The sequence below is a fragment of the Tupaia chinensis genome, unplaced genomic scaffold (assembly GCF_000334495.1).
Source record: "Tupaia chinensis unplaced genomic scaffold, TupChi_1.0 Scaffold146687_1, whole genome shotgun sequence".
NCBI classification, from domain to species: domain Eukaryota; kingdom Metazoa; phylum Chordata; class Mammalia; order Scandentia; family Tupaiidae; genus Tupaia; species Tupaia belangeri.
Genome location: NW_006206544.1, coordinates 4,914,966 through 4,924,236, shown reverse-complemented (window position 1 = coordinate 4,924,236; position 9,271 = coordinate 4,914,966). Strand labels below are relative to the sequence as shown.

The window sequence follows — 9,271 nt, the reverse complement described above, 5'->3', positions numbered from 1 at the left end:
ACATGTGCCCTATACAAAAAAAAAAAAAAATCTCAAAAATAAATAACACTAGAGGGACCAGCAGTTGAGGTAATGGCTATGTCGCTGGACTCCCACGTAGTCAACCACAGTTCGAGTCCCAGACTTGGTGGCTTAAACTCACGCCAGGCGCGTGTGTGTGCGTGCCCAAGATCCCGAGAAGAGAATGGAGGAGAGGGGATTGCGGCATGGCCATCCCCCCTGGGGGGTGATTTCTTGCTTTCTGTGTCTCTGTCTCTCTCTGTCTTTCTGGCAAGCGCATGTGCCCTATAGCAAAAATCTCTCCATAAATAAATAAATAAATAAACCACTAGAAAGAAAGTGGCGAGCTGTTAATATCAGGGGAGGCAGCAAACCTGTGTCTCCAGATTGCTAGATCTTCCACTTAGAGCAAATAAGACTAACAGTGTCATGAAAAGCTCTTTGTTTGTGTCAGAAGGAGAAACAGAGCACTCAGATTTTTAGCAGAGGAAAAAAAGAAAAAATACTGGACATTTCACCCTCAGTTTGCAGCTCAGACACTAGTGAGGCAAAATTGAAAGTATTGACTTGGGAGTCAGATCTATAATTGGGTCAAGGATCTGTCAATAACTGTGGGATCTGAGCTAGTTTCTAAACCTGTTTTATCATCTGTAAAATGAAGATGACACTAGTATCTACCCATCGGATTGTGAGAATGAAATGACATAATGTAATATAAAGTAGGGCCAGCAGGTGACCTGGTGGTTAAGGTGCTGGACTTCCACATGGACAACCTTTGTTCGAGTCCTGGACCTGGAGGTTTGCTCTCTCTCTCTCTCTCTCTGGTGAGTACACAAGACCTATAGTAAATTAATAATAATAATAATATAATAATAATAATAATAAAATTAAATAAGTAATTATTTTTAAAATGTAATATAATGTACCTAGTCTTGGCACAGAGAACTGAGTGCTCAGTGTTAGCTATTGTTATACATTATAGCAAAGTATCAGCTTACCTAGCTACCGACTCTACATTCTTTTGAAGATAAATCAGGTGGATTTTGTGGTTATAATAGCTGAATCAAGAGCAGATGACATAAGGACCAGCAGTTGGCATAATGGCTATGTTGCTGGGCTCCCATGTAGTTGACCGCGGTTCGAGTCCTGGACCCAGTGACTTAAAACTCATGCAGGGCACGTGTGTGTGCGTGGCCAAGATCCCGAGAGGAGAATGGAGGAGAAGGGATTGCGGTGTGGCCATGCCCTCTGGAGGGTGATTTCTTTCTTCTGTCTCTCTGTTTCTCTCTGTCTTTCTGGCGAGTGCATGCACCCTATAGCCAAAACCTCTCCAAAAAAGAAGAGTAGATGACATAGATATGTATTGAAATGTCACATCTGATTCCATAAATATGTACAATTATATTAATAACATTTTTTAGAAAAAAGCAAGTGACTTTTCTTATTTTTCCCTATAGGTTCCTGGTCTGTGCAAAGCTTAAATATTGTAAAATGTCCTTCTAAAGACACATAGTCTTGGACAGAAATTATAACTCAGATATTGCCTGTCTAGTTAAATGACTACTATACTAGACTTAATTAATCCTGTTTGCCTCTTAATGGGAAAAGGATAGGGTAGAAAATTCTATCTGAAATAAGTCTGAGCTCTGTAACACTAGCAAAATGTTTTAGATGTATGACCTTAAAAATAAAACTTATGGGGAACAGCAGGTGGCATGGTGGTTTTGATGCTGGACTCCCACATGGCCAACTGTGGTCTGAGTCCTGGACCCGGAGGGCTTGCTATCTCTCTCTCTCTCTCTCTCTCTCTCTCTCTCTCTCTCTCTCTCGTGACCACACATCATGCTCTATAGCAAATTTTAAAATAATAATAAACACATTTTTAAAAAATAAAACACAATATTGTATAACCTCTCTGGACAGTGATATCAGTATTCCTAAAGCAATTTGCCGCTTTCAGAACTGTTGACTGGGAAAAATTAGAAACAAATTGATATCCAGTCTCCTGGGAGAACGTTCCACTCCTTTACCCCATTCTCTTCTTCCCCACTTTATTCTGTTTTCTCTGCTCTACAATCTTCCAGCTAGACTCAAATAGAGTTGCCAGTGCAGCAGTGTGTAATGAACCCCTGGTACCAGCAGACCTGTGCTCTAAACCCAGTTGAGCTGCTTTCTTATCAGCTGGGTGACTCAATCCCACCTGCGTTACTTAATGTAAACTTTACTTTTCTTCTCCGTAAAATGAGAATAACGAAAAGAGTTGTTATGCAGATGAGTGTGTTTAAAGCAGGCAGCACTGGGCCTGGCACCTTGCAGTCAACAAACTTAGCTGCTGTCATCACTATATTATTATTCAGTTTGGACTGCAGGTACTTCTAGTGTCAGAGTTCGCAAGCAATATCAAAGGACATTTCTGGAAGGGGTTGAATAGCAGCAACCCTCCAAGCCTTTCTGATGATTCTAAAATATAAAGTCATACTGTGCATGTAAACTATTGACCTGCCATGGAGAGGTTAAATAATTTTTAAGATGTTTAACCTCTCCATGACTTTTTTGTTGTTATTGTTGTTTGTTGGTTGGTTTGTTTATTTTTGTATTGCCAACTTTTGGAAAGAATCATGACATGCCTATGAAATGGAATAATTTGGACTTTTGAAGAGGAAAAGAAGTTTCTTTCTTTTTTTTTGGGGGGGGGGAGAGGTTTTCGCTATAGGGCGCATGCGCTCGCCAGACAGAGAGAGACATAGAGGCAGAAAGCGAGAAATCACTCCCCAGGGAGGATGGTCACGCCGCAATCCCTTCTCCTCCATTCTCCTCTCGGGATCTTGGGCATGCACGCACACGCGCCCGACGTGAGTTTTAAGCCACAGGGTCCAGGACGCAAACCGCGGTCGACTATGTGGGAGTCCAACGACTTAGCCACTATGCCAACCGCTCGTTCCAGCTCTCCATGACTTTTAAAGGACAAGAGAAACAAAACAAATGCAAAACTTTGATCAGGTAAGCCACTTACCAGTCCAAGAATTTAGAAAAGTCATTAATGAAATAATGTTTGTGAGACTTGTTGAATTATAGGAGAGAACAATAATATACCAGCCTTGATAACAAACAGGAAAAAAGATGCTTACCCACAAAAGTATTTTCACCCATCAACCTCCTCTTTAGATGGTAACAGTTATAGAAAAAAAAGGCAACAACATCCTTGATAGCCCACTAGAAATTGTTATTGGCCCTGGTTACAGAAGTGTTTTCACTCACGGTCAGGTATGAATTCCAGGTAAGTTACTCTTCCTAAAAGCACCTTAGGACTTGTTAAAAAGGCCCTTACTCACACACTCAAAGACCTAAAAATGAAACGGCTAAATCTAGGGGAACATATGTATATATTCGTCAGAGCAAGTTATTTCAGAAACTTCCTGGGAACAAAAGCACACTCCCTTCACACTAACCTGTGATCTGTGGGACCCATGCTTCTTCTTCGTAAGGATTTCCACCAGGGCTATACGGACCCCACATATTCTGAGTTACCTTGTCATTCTTCTGGGTGGCACAAGCCTGCGGTACTCAGGTGAGAAGACAAGAGAATTCTGCCCTATCACGTGGGCAGTCGTGGTGTTGGATTACTTTCTATCAGTTAAATTATAGGGTTAAGGAACTAGATCAAATTACAGTCTGGGGTGTTTAGTCCTCGCACTGCAATTCAAGGGGTGGGTGGGGCCGATGCAGCTTTCCCTTCAGAAAACGAACTTCAATAAAAAGGGCAGTCTGATCCTAACATTTTAACCCAAACTGCCTAGACGCTCTCAGTAAAGCAGAAGCAGAAAATAACGAAGAATAACGCCAAAATAATAAAATGTAAATGAATGAAAGCTGAATGCACCGGAGCCCATTAGCTTGCTTCTGCTATTTATAGTATTGTAGCTTACTCTGTCAAGACAGCTAGAGCTGAATTAGATATGACTAACCGTTTGGGTTCATTCTGCCTAATTGGGTCAGATTAATGTGCCAGCTGCACAATTGCACAGGGAAACTATTAATCATATAAACTAGCTGTTGAAAAAATACTCTTCCATACCATTACGGCAACCTGTCTTTCTCAGCAGGTTTCCAACAGACGCCTGTAATCAACAGAATCACTAAAGCAATTTCTTTCATTTCTTTCTTACTTTCTTTTTCTTTCTGAGAGAGACAGGTGTCCTTGACAGGATCTCACCATGCTGCAAGTGTGCCCCCAGAATGTTCGGATCACCCTGAGATCACTCCCCAGGTTTGGAACCTGCGTCCTCCACGTTGCTCCAGCCGTGCATAGCTGTGCCCTGCCACCTGTGCTGCTGTGGCTGGGCCAACTAAAACGATTTCTAGCAAGCTAGGGAACAGCTAAAGGGAGAGCCTGGCATCTGAACTGAGGTGCTAACTAGACAAATGGTGGTGGTAAAGAGCGAGGAGTCGGGTTTCCTGGGTTAACCACCTGCTCTGTCCTTACTAACAGTGAAGTTTGGGTCAAGCTTCTTAACCCATCAAACCTGTTTCTCCGTCTCTAAGACAGAGCTACTAAAAAGTACCCACCCTTAAGGTTTTCGGTGGTTACACGAGATCATCAATTTGAAGAGTTTACCATGGAGCCAGGCAACGATGTCACCAACCATATAGCCCATGCTCATACCATACCCCAGCCCCGCCTGTTTTGTTTTGTTTTGTTTTAAATAACAGGATGTGTGCCAGTAAGGCCTCCACTGAAAGACCCAGCCTGAACCGGTCAGAACCAAGATGGCGTCTGGAACAACCACTGCCTGACCTTCAAACTCATTATCCCCTCCTGGTACTGCATTAGCACACTAGACGACACACCCACCGGCACCGTGACAGTGACAATTTCCACAGTTATGACCAGAAATGACCTTATAAGGAGAAAGAGGAAGCAGTCCTTGAAGTCCTTGACTTTTCCAGGAAAAGCTCTGAATATTCCTTTCCTCTGTTATCCTATACCATGCCCTCATGACTCCACTTGCTGTATCTTACAGTGTCCAGCTCAGGATACGAAAGGAGATTTGAAGCTGGGCAATTGCTCATGCATGCCCAAAATCCCAAGAGGAGAATGGAGAGGGATCGCTGCATGGCCATGCCCCCTGGGGGGTGGTTTCTCGATTTCTGTTTCTCTGTCTGACTCGTGAGTGCATGTGCTCTATGGCCAAAACAAAACAGAACGTCAGCTATTTTAGGAATATTAGTAACAATAGGGCCAGGCAGTGGTAAATGGCAAAAAGAAATGCTCTGTGAGGCTGGCCCTTGTGGGAACGTACCACTTCACACCCATGGCCTCTCTAGCTGTGCCAGGCTCCCCTGTGCCCCTGAGGCCGGGAGTCGTCCATGGCCCTGGGCTGCATCACGGGCGCTGTCGCACTCGCCCCCAGTCTCTCAGAATAAACAGGTAAACTAAAGGAAGCTTTCCTGATATTGGGGACTCTCAACCTCAGTACTATTGATATTTTGGACTCAGTAATTCTCCATTATGGGAACTCTTCTCTCTCTTTCTTTGCTCTTTTTAAAGAGTTGTTTTAGGGGACCAGCAGGTGGCATGGTGGTTAAAGGCGCTGGACTCCCACATGGCCGACAGCAGTTAAAGTCCCGGACCTGGCAGCTTGCTTTCACTCACTCTCTCACTCTGTCCTTCTCTGGTCAAATTTAAATAAAATAAATCAATAAATTTAAAATAATAAAAATAATTATTTTAAAAAGAGTTATTTTATTTAACTTTATTAATTTATTTATTGTATTTGACCAGAGAGAGAGAGAGAGAGAGGGAAAGTGAGAAAGCAAGCCACCAGGTCTGGGATTCCAACTGCATTGGGCCATGTGGGAGTCCAGCACCCTTAACCATATCACCTACTGGCCCCTCTCTCTTTCTTATTTTTAATTGCTAGAAGATGCATATACTTTTTTAAAAAGAATTATTTATTTAAGTTATTTAATTTGACCAGAGAGAGACACAGAGAGAGAGAGAGAAAGTGAGAAAGAAAGTCACCAGGTCCAGGACTTGAACCGCTGTTGGCCATGCGAGTATCCAGCACCTTAACCACCACACCACCTGCTGGTCCACTGGAAGATGCATATACCTGCCAGAGAGATGTAGAGGAAGAAAGTGCCCACCATGGGGTGTGGTCACACTGTATTCTCTTCTGCATTTCTCCATGCCCTCAGGATTTGGGACACATGTAAACATATGCCAAGCATGCTCTCCAAGCCTGCAGGGCAGAGATTCCAACCAATATTGGCCACATAGGATCCTGCTTCCTTACCCATTAGGCAATGGGCTTGGCCCCATAGCATCCTTGACTCCTAACCATAATGTAGCACTTTTTTGGGGGGAGCGGGGTTTGCTATACAGCGTGTGCGCTCACCAGAAAGACAGAGAGAGAGACAGAGAGACAGAAATCAAGAGATCACCCCCTAGGGGGATGGCCATACCACAATTTCTTCTCCTCCATTCTCCTCTCAGGATCTTGGGCACACGTGCACACGTCCCCGGTGTGAGTTTAAGCCACCAGGTCCAGGACTCGTACCGCGGTCTACTACATGGGAGTCCAGTGACATAGCCATTATGCCGACAGCTAGTCCTTACAGCACTTTAATGCTCGCGATACCCAAAAATATCTCCAGACATCGCTGTATGTCTTATGGTGGGGGAGAGGAGTGGTAAAATGCCCCCAGTTAGAGAAGCACTGGGGAGATCCTTAGTAGCTACTGTTAATAATCGTTATATTACTTTTGCCTAAACAACCTGTTAATCTTGTCCACTAAGTAACTAAATGATAAATAAACCATATCCAAAAACACTGTCTTAATCATTTCTTCACTAGATGTTAATTCAACTCTGTGAAGATACACAGTGTCTGCCATCTTCTCCTCCATGTTCTCAGTGCCCAGCACGCATTGCACAGTGAGTGAATGATGAATACATGAATAAATGAATAAAAACATGAAGAAATTAATGAATACACTTCAAAGCTTTCTCAATGGGCTAAATACAATTTAGATTTCTTCATGCTTTAGCTACTCTACTCCACACACCAAGAACATAGAGACTGAGCACGTCCAGCTCACTCACGGAAGGGAAGAGCACCCTTGGCGTAGCGCTTCAGGGCGTGGAGCCAAACGCTGAACACAGACGTCTCCAGGAAACAGTGCCAGGGACCAAGCTGGAGACAAGGGTCCACATGGGCCAGCCCTGTAGCAAATTCTAGGATGAGAGGCCAGAACCAGTCAAAGTCAACCATCAGGACAAAGAGAGACGCAGAATGGCAAGTGGTCCAGAAAAATCCCACGGCAGGTAGACTCGCACTTGGCTGGGTTTTCGCATGCTTCCGACAACGCGCGATATCGTCATTTAAAGGACCCAGATTCTGTCATCCACTGTTTGAATCAGCCCCGCCAGTCTTGTGTCTTTTTACAGTTTTAATCAATATACCCTCCCTTTATCCCGGTCAATGACAAAAATGCTAAACCAAACTCGGCCTTAGAAACCACTGGTTCCCCGGTGGCTCATTAAATGAAGGTGTTCCATCGCATAGAGAACAATTGAAATATCAGGCGAAATAACACGCGCATCACGAAGTTCGGCGTACAAAACTATCGAGTGAATATCCCTTCAGTTTGCACGTGAGTATGAATCACCCCAACGTGATGCAACTGTGTGGGGCGATTGCACGGCCTTCCCCAAGTGCACCAGTGAGGATTCTTTACTCCCCGGTTATTTGCTACTGAGCTCGAAACTGGTAAACAAATATACAGCTCCCTCAAGTCACGTCACACTCGATCTCCCTCACACCCAGTGCACAAGTTAACCATTCGCTTCACTTTGCTTTAACTACAAATCGCTTTTGGCTTTTTGCCCTTTATTATGCCACGGTATGTGGAATCCATGGTGATGATAAAAGCTCATTACCCTCTGTGAGAAATGTCTCCCAGGGTCGTGTGTTAGGAAAAGCTACATACTTGCCCTGAGGAAATAGAGTGAGGTGTTAGAGAAAGGCGGGGTGGGCAGGGGAAAATAATTAGTGACAGACCGCGAGTCCCTCTCACTTTCACCGGGAGTCCTAGACCAAGCGTGAAACAATTCCATCGCTCGTTGGTGTCTGCTTCTGTGACTGGCCACGACTTTCTACTCTAGCTTTTGCTCCTGTTGGCCTGATTTTAATTTCTTCTTTCTTGCTTGCTGACTATTTTATGGTCCGTGCTTAGGATAAGTCACTGCAAATACTTTGTGAAATGAGGTTGGAAATGAACAAAAATTAGGTAAAGTGATGATCACAATTTTAGATGACTTAAATAGCAATGTAAAACAAGAGGAGAACTGACCTTAGTAATTAGTCACATAGTACAATGTAAAAGACATAAACGTTAAAAAGCTCCTAACACTTGGGTGTTTGAGGTTTTGAGGACATTTTGGTTTTAAGAATTCCTGATTTAAAAAAAAAATAGAAGATTTGTGGCACAAACAGACCCACACAGAAAAGGTGTGGGTTTGCGTCCTGGGACATTCTTGTGGCTTAACTGGACTGGCTGAGGCTCTGGAGGTGAGGGGGGTGGGTCACAGCATATGACCATATAAGAGAGCTTCTCTCTCTCTCTCTCTCTCTCTCTCTCTCTCTCTCTCTCTCTCAGGAAAAGAACAGAAGTAAAGTTCAACTACACAAAAATGGGGCCAGCCCATAGCATGGGTGTTGAAGTGGCTGGATCCCCCATGGCCAACTGCATGGTTCAGTCCTGACGCACAGAGGAGAGGCACGTCAGGTACATGTGAGTTTGCACCCAAAATTACAAAAGAAAGGAGGGTGGACGAGAAGGGACTGCAGGGTGGCCCTTCCCCATCGGGGAAGGAATTCATAACTTTCCCTCTCTCTTTCTCTGTCTCTCTGGCAATTTTTTTTTTTTTTTTAATGCAGAACCCCCGGGAGGGTAATCATCTAAGGCTTTATCACTTTGCAACTTACTGAAGACTAGCCCTTGTGTACAGGGTTAGATACAGGAGAGAATGCTGTCAAGGAAATTTGGGAAAGAACAGCAAGACAGTGTCAAAGAACAACCTCACTGTACAATTTTAACTTGGGGCTGCTGTTGTCGTTAGGATCAACCAGGGAGTGTTTTCTCTTTTCTCTGGGCCGGTGCATCAATGACGTCAATCATGCTGACTGCCCACTTGCCCTACTAAAGGGGCGCTTTCATGCTTTACCTCAAGAAGATTTGACACTTGTCCAGGGGGCAGACAACCCTC

General features: G+C 44.0%; 1 long non-coding RNA gene across 1 annotated transcript in view; it reads left to right on the top strand.

The window, feature by feature from the left end:
* The window catches only part of LOC102492587 (uncharacterized), a 19,182-nt gene extending 14,139 nt beyond the window's left edge, over positions 1 to 5,043 (top strand). The window contains exon 3 of the long non-coding RNA XR_337489.3: positions 4,711 to 5,043. This is a non-coding gene — a long non-coding RNA (uncharacterized LOC102492587). The remainder of the gene's footprint in view (positions 1 to 4,710) is intronic.
* Positions 5,044 to 9,271: the final 4,228 nt, after the last annotated feature.